Genomic DNA, 18,156 nt, shown 5'->3' on the forward strand with positions numbered 1-18,156 from the left:
TTGCTGTCGGGAACGCATTCACTACCCCAAGCGGGGTACAGCTTAGTTCGCAATGTAGGCGAAATCTACTGAAAACAGAGGGTGAGAAAACTGCCTTCAGGGAGTTTAAAATCCTTTATCAGCTTGGTGGGAAACCAAGGAGTTAGCCGAGCCAATGAAAGGACTCATAAATAACGTGTCACATTAGAATAAAAAAGAATGAGATCTGAGGCCAGGCAGATCACATGTGTGCAAGGCATTCCTAAAACTCCTGGGAAGCGGGAAGCCTTCATAAAGAAGTGTCCAGAGGACTGAAACCCTACGCAACAGCCGAGAGGCCGGCAACATGTCTCCCTGCCTAAGTGGAACCGAAACTGGCGACATCTGCCTTTACAGCAGAGCACAAAGAGCAGCAGGCCAGTCAGCCGGCTGCTCCAAGCCCTAATGTGTTAGGGCAAGTCTCGCATCAGTGGAATAAACTGGGAACATGGTACCATTTTCTACGGCTACTGATAAATGCAAAGCATATAGGTGGGACCTTAAAGTGGAAAGTCCCAACAGACAAAACACACACACTCAAGAACCTAAGACAAGCAAAAAAGCTCCCAACCCCCTCCTGCTGCCTAGCAATTTAAAACAAATTAAAATGCTACCTTTCATTCAGTGATAAGTCCTTCATTTAGAACATAAAGAGGTCTAAAGTCCTAGTCCCAGAACCTCAGCAGCAGCAGGGCCCAGCGGGGCAGGGAGGCCTCACTCCAACCCTGTTCCCTCTCGCCAGGTGCCACACCTCTCATGTCTCTCTGGCAGCCGGTGACTGTCCTCAATCTCTGTCCTCTTCCAGACCACCTACAGACAGCCGGGAGAGACCCCGGAATAAACACAGCTGCGTCTTTGTGCTGGTGGCAGCAACGGGGTAACGCTGTTGAAACACGGTATCCTTGTGCAGACCCAGCTTTATTTACAGGGTGCTTAACAAAATATGCAAAGAGAAGGTAAGCAGAAAAACACAAGGGCTCTGCTTTGCTGTAGAATTGGAGACATTTATTCTGAGGCCTTTGCAGATACAGCGCTTTGAAGCTGACAAGAAACACAGGTGCTGAAGTCCACACAAAGGCATCTGCTAGGAGTACAGGGTAGCCAGATTCCTTAACCAACAGGCCCAATCTGAGAACTGCTAAAACAGCCTCATAACTGTTACAACCTTGGAGGATTTCAAATTGTCCTTGTGATCTTAAACCATAAAAGACCGCAGCAAAGAATGACAAAGCTGGGTGGTATTCGATGAAACCTCTCAGCAATTCATACATTGTCAAGATCGACACAGTAAATTGGGCTCATTTTTGCCTCTAAGTGACCATAAAGCACGTTCTGAAATAGCCTGCTGGAAACAGCCACCTCCCCCAACTCTGCCACTATCATTATCTATTGTTGTGATTGTTACTTTTCGTTTTCCACTCAACACTTACGTAGGTTCTGGTTAGTGCTATTACTGAGTGGTTCGCCTGATGTATTGAGTACCCGCCGTGTAAGGCCCCGTGGTATCCACAGTGGAGACAGGAATTTGCCATCAAGGGGCTTTGTTAAGCTGTGCGTGAACACATCAAACCACTGTCAGTCTTTGGTAAAAAGGATCACTAGATCTGGCAAAATATAGTTGTTTTGAGGATTAGAGTCTGTACTAACTATGGTCCATTACAGACTGGTATACCACGTAGCATGAAACACTTCAGGTGTTCACTTAATGTAAAAAAAAAAATCTACAGAATGGGGAACTGTGCCATCATAATGTTTGCTAAGACTGAAAACAAAGGAATTCCATGTTTCAAAGTTATTTTTTCCTCTCTAGGACAAATGAAATCTGATGCAGAATTGAAAACACAAGCTATACAGTGATATTTAATTGCCTCAGCAGCTACTACAGCAATTTTGGGTTTAATGATTTAATTTCCGGCCAGCTTCTGCATGTATTGCACTAACATTTGCCAGCTGGCTTCAGAATGTGGACCAGAAGTTTAAGAAAAAAGAAACACTACCAGTAATTTTTATATTAGCAAAAGACTCTTTCTTCTTCTAGTGTTTCTGTCTCAGGGATCCAGTATTATTTGTCATTTTTTGATCCAGGAAAGACCTGTGAGTCCTCAAGAGTCATTCATACCAGCTTAATGGCAGGATCGCCTGACTTGGGAAATGATGCATCGCTGAGAGCAAAGGAGAGACGAGAAACAGGGTCAGTTTCACTGTGAGGCGGGGGACCACTGCCGACCTGTGCTTCAGGCCGCTGACTCGTGCTTCCTGTGTTTAAAGTGAATGATCCTGGGAAAGCTGAGTTACTGCACACAGGAGCACTCCTTCCGAGGTAAAGGGGAGAAAAACAAAGTCACGCCAAGCCCCACAACTAAGAGCGTTTGTCCTAAATATCACCTTTTCTCAGGATGTATTTCTCTAATATAGGTGTGCAATTCAACACGTAAAGGTATTCAAATTGTAATAAAAATAGGCTGCTTATTTTTCTGTGATAATGCCTGTCTTGGCGGGAGTCCCCCGGAAGCTGACCCTGCCATACGGCTTCCAGGCTCGAATTTAACTTGGGAGGTGATACCAGGAAACACTAGGAGGGGATGGGGAGGCCAGGTGGGAAAGGGGAGGAAGCGAGAAGAGGTGTGGGTGAAGGTGGTCCTGGGGGCACTGGGGCCCAGCCTCGAGGGCAGCTCTGGACACGCTGGATACCGTGCCTCCCAGCCGCCCGAGGAGCCAGGCAACCAGAGCTCCACACCAACTCCTCGCCTGTCTTTGGCTGAAGGCTGCTTCTGGGCCAGGAAACTCTCCAGTGCTTCCAGCCTACCACGTGTCCAGGAAGAAAGACCCAAGGCACAGCGGCAGGTGCCAGAGAGCAGAGGGGCAGCAGAGGGGGTATGGGTGGGCTCTGGTGGGCACTGCTACACCCTGCTGTGTTCACCTGGTCCTGTCACTAGTGCCTCACGCTGAGTTCCACCCACACCAGGAGTGCTGATGGGTTGAGCTGTGGGTTCCTGCTGCAGTTAGTCCTGGGGCCATAGAGGTTCTCAGTATCTTCCTCCTTTATCACTCGTTCTGGATGTCCTCACTCTCCACCAGCACTTCTGCTGGCCTAGGTTGCTTGCTTGATGATGTTGCTTGCTTCGTCACTGTGGGGTCTGAGCCCCTGGTTGCCATGCCCCTGTCAGGCCAGGGGTGCTGCGTTATCCATTTGCTGCTATCACCAGGCACGGAAAAGATGCCCAGTGAGTGCCCTGAGTCCAGAAGTAATCCTCCCTGCCCCTATTTCCTACTGATCATCAGGGTCTTTTTTTTTTTTTTTTTTGTCGCCTGTATGAGGAGCCCAGGGGAGGAGAGGTCTTTAGATTCAGTGGAACCTTGTGACCCCTGGCAGAGCATCCTTCCCTGCCGCAGGAGCAGGGCTCTACTGGGGACGCAGCACCGTATGCTGGTATTAGGTTCACAATACACCCTGCATCCCACCCCCGCAAAACGTTATCCCCGGCCAGAGCTACAGTTGTGCCCTTGAGGCCCTTCTAATGTTCTACCAGGGTGGCACCTTCTGGGTGTGTGAAGTAGGGCGGACCCCGTGCATCTTGCGGTACTGGCCCTCTGTCATACCTCTTTCACTCTCAAACGGGTCCCTGTCCCAGGTGATATCACGGGAAGGCCCCTGATGATAAATCAGACACGTGAGCAACTGCACAGTGATGACTGCCAGAGCCCTGCAGGCAGGGAAGACTAACTCGAACCCGGATCTGCATCTGGGTCTGCGGAAATCCGCTTGCCACCCAGTGGCTGCCAGGCCTCCGGGAGGGAAGGCCCCGTCCCCCCGCTGCACCTCGGCCTCCGCGTCCGAAGGGGCGGACGCAGCGTGCAGCTCCATCGCCGCCACCACGGCTACACACTCTCAGGCCCCGGAGCAAACAGGCCGGCTCGTCGGCTGGAGTAACCCGCACAGGCGAGCGGAGAGGAGGGCCGGGGAAGCAGAGGCGCGGCCCGCCCTCAGCCCTGGTACACACAACTCACGGCTCCTTCCGCACTAAACCGAGTGGCCGGAAGAGCGCGTTCCCTTCCGGTCCCGCCGCGCAAGGGGTGGCGCGTCACTTCCGGCCGGCCCGCGGCGGCCGCTCCCTGTCAGGCAGCCGGTTCCCCCAGGCCGGGGCCGGACGGGCCGCCTTTCTATTTCGGAGGCCGGCGCCCGGCAGCGCCCGCCCACCGAACCCGAGCGCTGTCCACGCTCAGGGCTCCCGGCCGCGAGCACCATGGCGTTCCGGCCTGCGCGTCGCCTGCCGCCCAGACGCGGTGGCTCAGCCTGAGGCTCCTGAGGAAGCGGGGTCGCGGCCAGGTCCTCCGCTCCCATCCGTCTCCCAACTCCCGCCCCCACCCCCACCCCGCCCCTGGGGCTCGGTCGTCGGGCGCTCGACGCTCGACTGCGCGGCGGATCGACGCCCTCGGCGCTCCGGCGGCGGAAGTGAGGGCGTTGGCGGCGGGGCGGCCGCGGCCAGGGAGCCCTTGGTCGAGCGCGGGGCCCTGTCCGTGCGGGCCTGCAGGTAGGTGTGTGTGGGGGTGAGGCCTTGGCTGAGGCCGGCCGCCGCCGCCGTCAGCCCCGCGCCCCCCTGCAGCCGAGACCGTGCGGAGGGGCCCCTGCGCGGGTCCCGGAGCCCCGCCCCCGCCCCGCCGTCCGGGGCCCCTGCTGGGGACTCGGAGCCCCGCCCCGGCTCCCGGCGTGCGCCTTCGGAGCGCCGAGCCTCGGGTGCGGGTGGCCGTTGGCCTCAACTGCTCCCTGGCGCGCCTGCTTACCTGTCCCTGCGTGGGGTTGCGGGGTTCACTGGCGGGGAGCGAAGTCAAGAGGCCGGTGTTGCTTGTTTTCTTGGGTCGCGTCACTGGAGAGCTGCGCCGAGCGTTTACTGGGCGCCCGTCGCCGTGTCTCCGGATCGATTGCGTTATCCCCACTTGACGGACGGCGAGACGGAGCTCATCGTGGCGGCGCGCCTAGCCGTCAGTCTCAGCGCGGGCTGCCGTTGCGGCCGCGCCCGGACGCAGGCGCTCCCCCCGTGAAGCCGGGGCGTGCTCAGGCGGGCGGGAAACCGCGCGCAGGCGCTTCTCTCGGACGGGAAATAGGCGACCGCCCCTACTAGCGAGTCTGAGAAACGTGTGCCTTTCTTTCTTTTCTTTTCTTTTTTTAAATGAATCTGAGTAAACTTGCAAGAAAAGCTCTAACAAAGTGTTTTAGAACGCTTAAGTCAGTCACCTGGATGCGCTGTATTGAAAAGCTCGTTCTCGCTGAGGGTGTGCGCACCGCTCCTCGAACGCCTGACGATGCTCTGCTTACATTCTGGGCAGGCTTGGTGTAACGACAGGAACTGACAGCCTGAAGCTTCCCAGGGAGCCTGTGTGTCCAACGTGGTGGATCCCAGCGGGTGATGGAAAGAGGGCGATGCGGGCTTGGTACTTAGATGCTCTCTTCTGTCTGGTTCAGTAGAAGTCTAGTAGTTTTAAACAGAGGGCCCCCCAGCGCAACTTGGAACAACTCTTGGAAGTTTCAGAAAATGGTTTTTTTTTTTTTTTTTCCTTGTCAGGCATTTAATTTCCCGAGCTGAATATCGTGTTGAAAGTTCTCTCTCTAAAAGACGGTTTATCAGCATGCTAAGTCGAATTTTCATTCATCCCACAAATATTGGAGAGCCCGTGCTGTATGACTCTAATGGGAGGGGGGACTGGTACTTAAAATTTTTGCACAGGCAGCCTTTTAATAAAGGACTTCGGACAGTTTCCAGTGCTGGGCCCGGCAACCTGAGGCCATGTAGGACATGCTGGTTGTGCAGTTAGCCTCTTCATTACTGCTCACCCGTTCTCCACCTTACTCCTGCCATCTCGCCAGGGCTCCTAGTTCAGCGCCTGCCACAGAGTAGAGCTTAGAGTGCGTGGGGTTTAGGCCCGTGTTGGGTAGAAAGGATTGTAAATTGACTGGGGTGGGAAGTAACGTCCATCACTCTGCTGAGCAGTATGCTAGGACCTTGATTGTTCTCAGACCCTGGGGCAGGTGTTGCTGGATCCCCGGGAGTGCCTGGTGAGACCGCATGGTGGAAGTGTTATTAGCTACAGTCACATGATTCTGTGCGTGTTTATGCCGATTGGAAAGAATTGTTGATAGAAACACAAGCTTACAGTAATTGTAGAGAAATGATGCACCTCTGTGGACACACCTGTAGGCATCCTTAGACCTCAGTTTGAAAATTATGGAGTCGAAGCACCGTTTACTGGTCCGTGTGCTACCACCACCCGCTTTGTAGCGTGGGCTGAGCTACTTAACAGCCTTTTTGGGCTTCAGTTTCCTTTTGTACCTGAGAATACATAAAACTAGATTATCTCAGAATTCTTCCTGCTTTGAAATTTTCCAACTCAGTGAATCCTATAACCACTTAGCGCTTGTCCTGTCCTGTGGTATCTTAGGGGTTGTAGCTATTGGTGGTATTTACACGTCTGTCAGAAGACTAAGCTCTTGCCAGACAGGGATTAGCCTTAGTCATTTTTGTATCCCAATTTTAGCATATGCCTGACACATGTTAGAAATAAAATTAGTCTGTATTCAGAAAGGAGATATTTTTGCCCTCTCCATTAAATAGCCAAGAACTAAGCTGCAGTATTCAGTGTAAGTTCAGAGGTGGGAAGGATCTTTTGGGGTTGGAGCAATTGGGAAGGCTTCATGGAGATCAGACCTTGATGGGGGAGGATGTGGCCCTTCCGAGAGAAGGCACGTGAACGTCTGGGTGGCTTATGAGAAACAGAGGCCCATAGGCTGGGAAGTGAGTGCATTTTGGATTATGGAGTTCCTTGAACTTCAGGCAGAGGAGTTTGGAACTGACTTACGAGGCTTTTTTTTCCTGGAACATTGTATTAGGTTTGCTCAAAAGCTTCATTAACATCCTTTAATACTGTTGGTAGCAGTTAAGACTGGGGTGGACTATACAGTTTGCTTAATTTTCGGTTTAGGTTTGAGTAATTCCTTCTACTTACTGTTTCCCACTTACAGTCAGTCTTGGTGCCAGTATGGAAAGAGCAGTGGACACTGGGACTTAGGAAACCTGGATCTTAGTTAGAATGTAAGCTGCGCGAGGCGGATCCTCGGCACGACCTGGGGTTCTGTCTGGCACAACAAGTTCGCTTTCAGAAGTCCTTGTGCAGCGCTGACTGAGCTCTGCCTCTGCTACTTGCTAGCTGTGCCACTTTGGACAGGGTTGACCTGTAGTTTCATCTGTAAGCTTTGGTGCATTGTTTACGGCCATATCCGCTTGTAAAGTGCGGGGTGTATGATTTTAACTTTTGTTGTATTATAATTTTACTGAAAGACAAAACAAGAAAAAAAGCAAGGAATATTTGGTGTTAGTTTAATTTTAATGAAAGCCCCATGTGATTGACATATCTGGGTAAGTCAGGGTGTCAGGAATCAGAATTCATGCCAGATGGTTCAAATACTGAGATTTAAATAAAGAAACTACTTGCAGAGGTGTGGGCAGAGTGAGGGAACAAACGGGATAGTGAGGCCCAAAGGGCAACTAAACAGCTGGAGGGGACAAAGGAGAAAGCAGAGCTGCCCCAGCTGGAGCTTCGGCGGAGGGGTGGCTGCTGCCAGAGGTGTGGTGCTGGGGGAGCAGGACGGAGGTGCCCCAACCTGAGACTGGTTCACCTCTGAAGTAAGGAGCTCAGACCACCCACTCTTTGCTGGCAGTCTCTTGTCTTTCTGACCCTCACTCAGTTACCTCCCTCTGCTCCTTTACCCGATTTCCTGTCACCCTCCTACCAGGATGCTCAGTTGTGTCCTCCCTCATCTTTCTGTGGCATTTGGCTGACAGATTCTCAGTCCTGGACCATCTCAACTCTTTGCCTTTTTTAAATGCTTGACCTGAGGTTCTGAGACTAGAAGGGAAAAATCATAGCGTCTAGATTTGTACCCCTATAAATCTGTGGTCACCACTCGCAAGTGGCCATCAAAGAGTTTTTTAGAGTTTTCTTTGTTAGCCACTTGCTGCTTCTCTGAAGAATCTATTTTAAGCATTTTCTACTCTTCTCAAACCTCTCATCTTTACACATAATCGGTCTCTACTAAGCAGATAATCTTGCCACCTGAGAACTATAAGAGCTCTCAGAGGAGAACCCTGGGCTCTTTCTTCCAGAACCTTTCCTCCTCCCGGTTACATTGAAAGTGGTTGCCTTTACCCCAGGACGGATCCCTGTACCCCTGCACTCCTGCCTTTGGGTGCACTTCACTCAGTGTTCCTCTCTTGCTAAAGGCTCCTTCCAGTCAGCCTTTAAACGTGCTTAGACAGACAGCAGCAAAGCAAAATAGAAAAACAACAATAAAAAGGTAGCATCCTCTTTTGATTTCACATTCACCTGTTAAAGTTTCTCTCTCTCCTTCCCTTCCCAGCCAGATTTCTTAAATAGTTGTTTATATGCCGCATCAGTCACCCCACTGCTGTCTGGTTAGGTGCCCACCACTCTGCTGAAGGCCAAGGTCACCTGGGACCCCCTTGTCACTAGGTCTTGTTCCTGTCATTTCCCCAGTGTAGTGCCAGAGATTCAACGAATGCTTAATAGATACTTGTTTTGACTGAACAATCTGAGGGTACTCCCTTGTTTCAGATCCCGGTTTATCTGCATCTTTTTGTTTTTCTCTTTCTTTTCTATTAAAGATTTTTTTGATGTGGACCATTTTTAAAATCTTTATCGAATTTGTTACAGTATTGCTCCTGTTTTGACATTTGGTTTTGGTGCAAGGCATGTGGGATCTTAGCTCCCCCACCAGGGATAGAACCCGCACCCCCTGCATTGGAAGGCGAAGTCTTAACCGCTGGATCGCCAGGGAAGTCCCCTCTTTGTTTTTCTTAGGGATGGGAATCTGACACTGTCATCTTGGAGGTGCTGGGTAACTAGTCTCTGTATGTATCTCAAATCTTCTGGGTCCCCTAAACACAAATAGAAATCTGTTTTATTTGATAATGACCTTTTCAGTATTGTCCAGGTGACCTGTCTTTCCAGGGGGACCTGGACATTTTTTCCCTAAAAAATTACATTTCCTAAAATATCAAGAAGTTATGTTTTGTCCACCCCACGTGGATCTAGTAGAGAGGAAGTGGTAAGGACATGGGGACAACTGGCAATAGACTTGACAAACGAATAATGCCGTGCTTTGACATGAAGCACTCTCCTTCTTCCTTCCAATAAGTAGTGTATCTTCTTTGAGGTTTTTGTTCTTATGTTTCTGTTTTTGAAGGGTGGTGGTAGAGGGAGGGGATGGATTTGCACTGTTCTGTTTCATTTTTGATATGTCATCAGTGTCCAGTGGCATGAGTTAGAGGACCAGTCACCTTTGGACCCACAGCTTTTCGCTTTGAAATGTAGTGAAGGTAATTGTACCCTAGGAGGAGACTTAGCCTGCTGAGGCAGAGATTTTATAGTTTCTGGGAAATAAAGGAGCATTTTAATAAACTCTTCTAATTGAGATGGAATCCAGTGCTTGTTTTAAGGGAATAGCTGGGTAATCAAGTATTTATGTGATAGATGAGGTGTGTGGGAGCTCTGGAGAGTGGAATTGTCAGGCTTTCCCTGTGGACTGTCTGGCTTCCAGCATTCCCTGCTAGTCGCCTTGTGTACCTTCTCTCCCTTTAATACCGTACCTCCAAACATTGGAGCGGGAGTGAAGGTTTTTTTCCCATTAAAAAAAAAAAGTAAGTCCTGTTTATCAGTTTTTTATATATATATATATATATATATTTTTTTTTTTTTTTTTTTTTTTTTTCTTTACGCGGGCCCCTCACTGTTGTGGCCTCTCCCGTTGCGGAGCACAGGCTCCGGATGCACAGGCTCAGCGGCCATGGCTCACGGGCCCAGACGCTCCGCGGCATGTGGGATCTTCCCGGATCGGGGCACGAACCCGTGTCCCCTGCATCGGCAGGCGGACTCTCAACCACTGCGCCACCAGGGAAGCCCTATCAGTTATATTTTTTAAATCATTGGATTTTTTTCCCCAAATGAGTTGAAACTTATATATTCATTAAAAAACCCAGTATACTTCAGTTATACTTTCTTTATAGGAGTAATAAAGGAAAGAGGTATAAGGAGAGAGCTGGGAAAGCAAGGATGCTTTATCTCTTGTCTGTCCAGCTCTTCCGCTGACATCCCTTCTGAGACCTCAGGAGCCGCCTTAGTACACTTGGTACCCCACGGATTCTTTCAGATTTGTGCATGACTCTGTTTTTGTTAACCATGATTTTGAGATGGAGCAGGAGGGAGATGATTAACTTAGGACACTGGACAGGAGTTCAGGACCTTGTGTCTAAGGCCCCTGAGCGGAGATGGTGAAGGGTGTGGCAGTGTGATAGAACTTGACCTTGCTCAGGAACAGTAGAGTTTACAGAAGACAGAAGGAGGTAAATCACCATTCTCTGAGACTTTTCCCCAGGTCTCTGGGAGATCCCTCTGGGGCCAGCTGCCCCTGCCATGCCTTGCCCTGTGGGGCAGGTCTATCCTAGGATAGGTTGAAGTGGCTCCAGGAAGATGTGGTGGAGTCTGCAGTTTGGGTCTGTTGGTGGGTGGCCCAAGAGTCTAGTTGAGTATGATTTTATTTTTCAGACTCATTAGGCAGTTCTGCAACCAGATTTTTCTGGGGGTCCTTTGGATCCAGGGTGGCTCTGGGCAGGATAGGTCTACCGAGTGCTTCTCAAACACTCCTGTGCACAGAATGGCTTAGATGTGTATTAGTGGGTTGGACTGGGCTGCTGAGAGTCCGCCTTCCTGATTTGCTCCCCGGTGATGCTCATTTGAGTAGCATGGGGGTGGAGGCGGGGGGGGGGTTTTGGGAGTTTATTATTATTATGATTTGGTGGTTTGGGGGGGGGCACTCACTTTTCTACGGCCTGACCTCAGAAAATAGTGCTTCAGCATCAGGAGGCTTTCCTTGGCCTATTTGCTGAAGGTTCTCCAAGTCCTCAATGAGTCAGAACTTCTGTTTTTCCAACTCCTGGCCTAATCCCTTTAGCTGAGCGGGCCTCTGGGTACCTGACAGTGAAAGAACACCTGATCACTCGTTTTGTTCAGATTTCTTGTCTGCTATTCAAATCAAAATTCTTCCTTACTAAAATAGTAAAAAATTTTGGTTTAATCCTTTTAAAGCTACTTTGGTGGTTACGTTTTCTGTTTTTTCCCCCCAATGCTGCTACTTGTTATTTTTTTCTATGTACATTTAGCCTGAAATTATGTAAAAAATAATTTACTGTGTTTTTTTTGGTATCAGTAAGTCTTTTGGAAAATTAAAGATTGTGCCACAGTGAAATATGGGAAAATTATAAAATTAAAATTTTCTGACCTCTGTTGCAGAAACACTTCATGCTGTGCACTTCATTAAAGGAAAAGAGGCAGGCGGGTTAAAACCAACGTAATATAAATCTAAAAGAAAATGCATTTATTTAAGTATATATTATAGATTATAAGAAAATACGTTTGTCTTTATTTTAATGAAATGCTTTTATAATGGTAATTTTCTCTTTTGAGCTGTGATGGATAGGAGGTTAATTGATGTTAAATGGATGCTTTGTTAATCCTTCATCAGCTACTAAATTGGTTGGGGGAGTACAGGTCAAGGCCACACAAGGCCGGGACTGGCTTGTTTTCTCAGGGAAACCACTCTTCGCTGTCCTGCCTCTCTCCTTTTCTGGCTCTCCATTCCCTCCTCCCCCTCCCCCCTCCGCTCCCCCCTCCCACCTCTCTCCTCTCCCCTCCCCTCCCCCCCTCCCCCTCCCCCCTCCCCCCTCCCCTCCCGGCCCCGAGTGACAGCTGTTGGACGTTGCGTGCGAGTTGAGCCGGCGCTGTGTGGTCCGAGTGTGTGGTCTCCCTCAGCCGAGAGGCTGCTAACAGGGTGGATGGGAGAGAGCACGCCTGTTTACTTTACTTTCTTTCGGATGCCGGTTGTGCCCAGAGTTTCTCCTAAGCACGAGCAGCTTCGATCCCTCCCAGCTGGGCTGCAGCCTCCCCCTGCGCTGTCTCCCTGTTTGATCCCCGAGGCTCACGGCACTGCTGAGTGCTGGGGTGATTTTGCTTTCGCTGTGCCAAGGTATGTGGCCTTGGAGACGTTTCTTTTGAGATAGAGCTAGGGAAGTAAAGCAGAAATTTCAAGATAAGTGACAAAGTTGATGCATTTTTAGAAATTGGGAAACCTATTATACAAAATTTGGGTCAAATTAATCCAGCTCTGCTTATGTAAAGGAATCTGGGAGTTAAGTGACATCCTGTCATGTATAACAATTTTAATAAAAGTAACCAATTTAAGCTGACAGTTGATTCCTTGACCTTTTGTGAAAATCTACGTTGATTTTGGCATGCCTGTTTACTGTAGTTATTATATTGTCAGCAGTCATATTGGCTTATTTCATAGTAAAGATCTGACAAGTCGAGACCATTAAAAAAAGAGACAACAGGCCCCAAATGGAAGCACTTGTGCTAAAACCCATGTCACCAAACTGAGACTTTAATACCTAATTTAATTGCAGTTTCAGGCTTTCCCAGGAAGATAGTCTTAACCAGTCAGTCTGAAATTGCCTGGTCAGGACAGTGAGGTAATCCCTGCTGTTCCCCGGAGGAAGGTGACCTTGCCTGAAACAGCTCTATGCTGGTAACTTCTTTATCCAGCCCCTTCTGCCTGCAGAAGTCTTCCACTGGGTACAGCTCGGAGGAGGACCGCCTTTCTATTTGCTAGATGGGGTGTTGCCCAATTCATGAATTGTTGAATAAAGCCAATAGGATCTTTAAATTTACTCAGTTAATTTTTTTTAAATGAGACAAATGAAACTTTGTTTTCATGCAATAATATAAATTTAGGATCATATCTTTTTTTTTTTTTTTTTTTTTGCTGTACGCGGGCCTCTCCCTGTTGTGGCCTCTCCCGTTGCGGAGCACAGGCTCCGGACGCGCAGGCTCAGCGGCCATGGCTCACGGGCGCAGCCGCTCCGCGGCACGTGGGATCTTCCTGGACCGGGGCATGAACCCGTGTCCCCTGCATCGGCAGGCGGACTCTCAACCACTGCGCCACCAGGGAAGCCCCTTTTTTCCCTAATTCTTTCATTATAAATAGCTTAGTTTCTTGATTTCATTCCTCTCTCATTCCTGAACATTCTCATAGAGATGGTTAAATATCTTGTGACTTAAAGTGAGCACATGTGGACTGTTGATGTCATTGGGATTTTCCATTGTTTACTTCTTCCTCTCCCTGTCTTCCCAACAGTCTTGCTGGAATGGAGTTGGTGTTGCTGATGCCTGTTCAGGACTGGAAAGGCTAGGCCACTGACGCTTTCCAGAGGGGCTAATATAGGTGGCTTATTGTTTGTTCGACTGCTTTTCCCGCTGATTTTAACCCTGGGTTTCAGTAAATGAGCTGGGAGGGTAAAGCCTTCCTCCTCTCCCTTGCTCCCTTTCAGTCCTGGCCTTGGCCTTCCTTAATCTCATTTGATCTTGTATCAGAAGATTTTAGAACTTAGTAGTGTCAAATGCTTTTAAAAAAAGAATACTGCCATCCTGTATTTCCTCTTGTGTCCATTTTTGGGAGGTTCTGTGTTTGTGGTGATAATGATAATCTAATGCTCCTAGGAATTCTGAAGTAAAATCAGTATAGTCACAAAGTCCTGTACACATCACCACAATCTAATTCTCTAACACTTTCATCACTCCACTATCAATCCTTTTCCGTTCCCCTCCTCTAGCCACCACTAATCTACTTACTGTCTCTACGGCTTTACTTGTTCTGAATTTTCATATAAATGGAATCATAAAATATGTAACCTTGTGTGTTGATTATGGCAAAATGTGTGTAGTGTTAGTAATTTCATTATGTCTTTTACGTAACAAATGAAAATTATGTAGAGAGAGAAAACACTGATAAATAGATGCTACAGTCAAGTAATCATTAAAAATAAAATTGAACTTATGTTTTGGAAACAAATATTTAACAGGAGCTGTGAAATGCTCTAGGCTTATCTTTGATAGAAGTGCCACTTGTGTACTGCCTGTCACCCACCCCTCTGCCGCAGCAGTCCTGGAGGGTCCTGAGTTGCACAGTGTCATCAGTGTCATTGCTAACCGGTTGTTTGAACTCTGAGTGGATAAATCCTGATTGGACCTAGTCTCCCCATTTCTTGCTTCGAATTTACTGGGCTGAGTCCTCCAGGAATGAGCCCTGAGCAGGGAAGCAGGAAAAGGGGCCACTGGAGTGGAAACTGCCCACAAGAGCAGCGCGTCCTTTGCAGGGCAGAGAAAAGCGTCTGTAGAGCCACAGTACCTTGGCAGCGTTTTTAAAAATAGCATCTCCAAATGCTTCTCTGTTGCAGACAAAGTCGTCTTTAAGCCTAAGGGAAAAATTACTGTCTTTGTTTGGACTTTACATTATTTAGACCTGAAGAGTTGGAATCTTTTGTGGGTTTTTTTGGGAATATTTTTTATATTCTCAGTACTGCTCCGTTTTTTTATGTGTGGATTTTTTAAACTGAAAAATCAAACTTAAATCAGTTTGGGCTTGGTTTTTGTAGAAATAAAAGATGGTGAAAAATAAATATTTTTTCTAATCAGAGATTTATGAGGGGTAAAACTCATTTTGGTTTAAACATTTTAAGGATTTTTGGGGAAAAGGGGACTCAGTATTAAAGATCTGACCGTACACATTAGATTTCTGATTTTCAGGTAATTCTTTATGGAAGTGGTAATAGAATAGGAAACTTTTCACCTCTTGGGCATTACAATTGGAGGCCACCCCTCCCAGAGGCAGCCCAAGAAGAGGAGTTGTTCTGCACGGGTCTTGGTAGTTAATTTGCATTCACCTCTGATTCCTTCCTGTGGCGTGAACTATAACCTGCCTGGAAAGTGAGCGCCTCTGGGCTGGGTGGCCAGAGGAGCTGTCATAGGCGGATCGAGTAAACTTTTACGATACAGTTAGAGGACTCAGTTTCTATAGTAGTTTTTGGTGCTTGCTATTGTGGCACAGAGTTATTGGTTTAAAAAACCAATGGGAGGGCTTCCCTGGTGGCGCAGTGGTTGAGAGTCCGCCTGCCGATGCAGGGGACACGGGTTCGTGCCCCGATCCGGGAAGATCCCACATGCCGCGGAGCGGCTGGGCCCGTGAGCCGTGGCCGCTGAGCCTGCGTGTCCGGAACCTGTGCTCCACAACGGGAGAGGCCACAACAGTGAGAGGCCCGCGTACTGCAAAAAAAAAAAAAAAAAAAAAAACAACCAATGGGATACAGCACAGAATCAAGGAATGGCATTTGTCCTGCAGTGGGACAAATCAGGTCGACATCCCTCTCAAAGGCCACCTCTCGGTGGTGTCTCATAGCTGGAATCCCACATGGCCTGAGGTTTGCTGCTGTCCTTGAAGAGCCAGAAGAAGAGAGTGCCAGTGAGCCCATGTGTTCCCTGGTCTCTTTTCCCAGCCACCATCTGCCAAGTGTCCATGTTGTTCTGGCCCTGGGCTGGGTGCTGGGAGTACAGAAAAGAATATGATGCAGTCCTAACCAAACCCATTGAGGACTGTTCTTTATCAGGGACCTTGGTACAATAATTCTTTTTTTCTCCTTTTTTTTTTTTTTGCTGTACGCGGGCCTCTCACTGTTGTGGCCTCTCCCGTTGCGGAGCACAGGCTGCGGACGTGCAGGCCCAGCGGCCATGGCTCACGGGCCCAGCCGCTCCGTGGCATGTGGATCTTCCCGGACCGGGGCACGAACCCGTGTCCCCTGCATCGGCAGGCTGACTTTCAACCACTGCGCCACTAGGGAAGCCCCCCCCCCTCTTTTTTTAAAAAAAGAGTAAAGGGTTCTTGTGACCAAAAAGTGAGAAAATCACTGCGGATTATCTCCAGCCACTATTGGCTCATTTCTTGCTTAAGGAACCACCGTTAGGAAGCTCCAGGCTCCTGTGTGAGGGTCTTGGATCTTTTACCTAGGGAGCTGATGCTTGGTGAGAGGGACTTGGCCCACAGGTGGCTTCTTTCCTTTTTGTGATTTTTTTCTCTTTTTTTTTCTCTATAAAATTGTTTTTTCTTTTTTCTTATTCAGTGTACAGTTTAGGGGGCAGGGTGGAGGACAGGGTGGGGGGATGATCATGGGGTGTCAGGTGGGACTCTGGGGGACAGGGTGGGTGAGTCTTCATTTGCACCCTCTCCGTGCAAATGATGTGAAGCAGTAATGACTGAGAATTTTCCAACGTTAACACTAGACAACAAACGGCAGATCCAGGAAGCTCGGAGAATATCAAGTAGGATCAGTACTAGAAAATCTGCCTCTAATCGTATTATATTCAAACTGCAGAAAATCAAAAAGAGGAAATCTTGAAGTAAGCTAGAGGAAAAAAGCCTTACCCTTGCGGGGGACCAAGAGTAAGAATTATATTGGATTAGAACAAATGAACTAAGTGTTTAGTCCAGACAGATAGAAAAAGAAAAGCAAAATAAAATGCAAGGAAGAGGAATTAATACATGTTGAAGCTGTCAGTAATGAATTAGTAACAGTGCTCCTGAAAAAGAAGGTAGACTTTATAGCTTACATCAAGGACTGTTATTATAAAAGGTCATTAAAACAAAATATTGACCAGTCTAACCATGAAAAAATATTTACAGATACTCAAGAAAGTGAAAAAAGTAATAAAATGATAGCTATGGAAGAAAATAGTATGATATTAAACTTGAAAATCAGAACAAAATACCTGACTTTCTGAAAAATATACTAAAATTGTCTGAAGATTTATAAAATACCCATAATCATTAAGCAAATTCCCAAATAATCATACCCAGCGTGGTACTAGAATGAGATGGTTTTATAGGCCAGTAATAGGAAACCTACAAGGAACAATATTCCTGTACTATTTATAAGATGACAAGTATCGAAAACTTCAGATTCTTTCTATAAGGTAGCAATAGCACTCTGGATACAGTAAATGCTTAATAATGTTTGTAAACTGCTGAGTGCTTCCTGCTACTACAGCAAACAGGCAATGGAGTAAAAGAGAAGATAATTTCTGACTAATTGTAAATAGGATTAAAGACGTAGAACTTCTAAATAAAGTATTAGCAAATCAAATCCAGGAATACCTAAAGGGCTAGTAAAATGGAACCAAGTAATGTTTATTCCTAGAATGCCCACTAATTCATTAATAGGAAACATATTTCAATTCGCTGTATTAATAAGTAAAAAAAAAATTATCTTCAAAGATGCTGAAAAAATATTTGATAAAATTAAAACTTCATTTCTGATTTAAAAAATAGACTTTCAGTAAATAAGAATAAAGATATTTTCTGTAAGATAACTACATAATATCAATAGCAGACATCTTAGTGGTGAAATGCTAGAGCATGTATTCTCAACAGGAGCAATAACTGAAAATTAGCTCTTGAGGGGACAGAAACATCTTAACCTTTATGTATAAAGTGCAGATAGACATACAGTACCTAATACAGGTTTTACATTATGATATTGAAACTTCTTGGGGGTGACTGGGAAAAAGACCTAAATAGAAAGGCTCCTCCTGGGGTAGGAAGGCAAACAGGTGGAGAAGCGTTGCTCTAGAGGCTTGCCTGCTACGGTCACACCTGTGCTCGCGAATACCACAGTTCGCACTGGTTGGGATGTTACAGCAAATGCAATAAGGCAACTGAAATAAGTGACACAAATAGTGAAGAGTAAGAGCCAAGGCTGTAAACAGTATTTGAAGGTGATGAAATTTTCTGCAGAGAAAACATAGAAGGTCTTTTGGGAAATTATTTCAGTTGAGAGAGGCTCAATAAGTTGGTTTTAGATAAGTTACATGAACTCTCCCTGTGAACAGAGCTGAATAGTTTATTGACAGTCATAAAAAATGAGTAAGTGGGAAGATTCAATGTTGTAGCTATTTTAAATGTCCTGAAATTATCCAGAAATTCTTTGTAATTTATACATTTGTTCATTTAACGAATATGTGTTAAGCATCAGTTGTATGACATACTGTTCTAAGTTCTGGGTGTACAGCAGTGTGTGGACAGACAAAAACCCCTTCCCTACTGGAACTTATACTCTAGTCAGTAGAGATAGACAAAAAAGTATAAATAGAGTATGTCAGGGTGGTGATAATTCCCATCAGAATTCTAGT

The 18,156-nt window shown here is 47.2% G+C and overlaps 1 protein-coding gene across 3 annotated transcripts in view; it reads left to right on the forward strand.

The window, feature by feature from the left end:
- Window positions 1-4,254: 4,254 nt before the first annotated feature.
- Window positions 4,255-18,156, forward strand: part of EXOC2 (exocyst complex component 2) — a 155,895-nt gene continuing 141,993 nt past the window's right edge. Inside the window, exon 1 of one of the 3 annotated variants that reach the window (XM_081247054.1) lies at window positions 4,255-4,345. The gene's annotated coding sequence lies outside the window, so the exon portion shown is untranslated. Of the gene's footprint in view, window positions 4,346-4,459; window positions 4,551-5,365; window positions 5,449-18,156 lie in introns of those variants that run through there. The other 2 variants (XM_081247053.1, XM_081247056.1) reach the window with 2 other exon arrangements.

The sequence above is a fragment of the Mesoplodon bidens genome (genome assembly GCF_964165515.1).
Source record: "Mesoplodon bidens genome assembly, chromosome: 10".
Lineage (NCBI taxonomy): Eukaryota > Metazoa > Chordata > Mammalia > Artiodactyla > Ziphiidae > Mesoplodon > Mesoplodon bidens.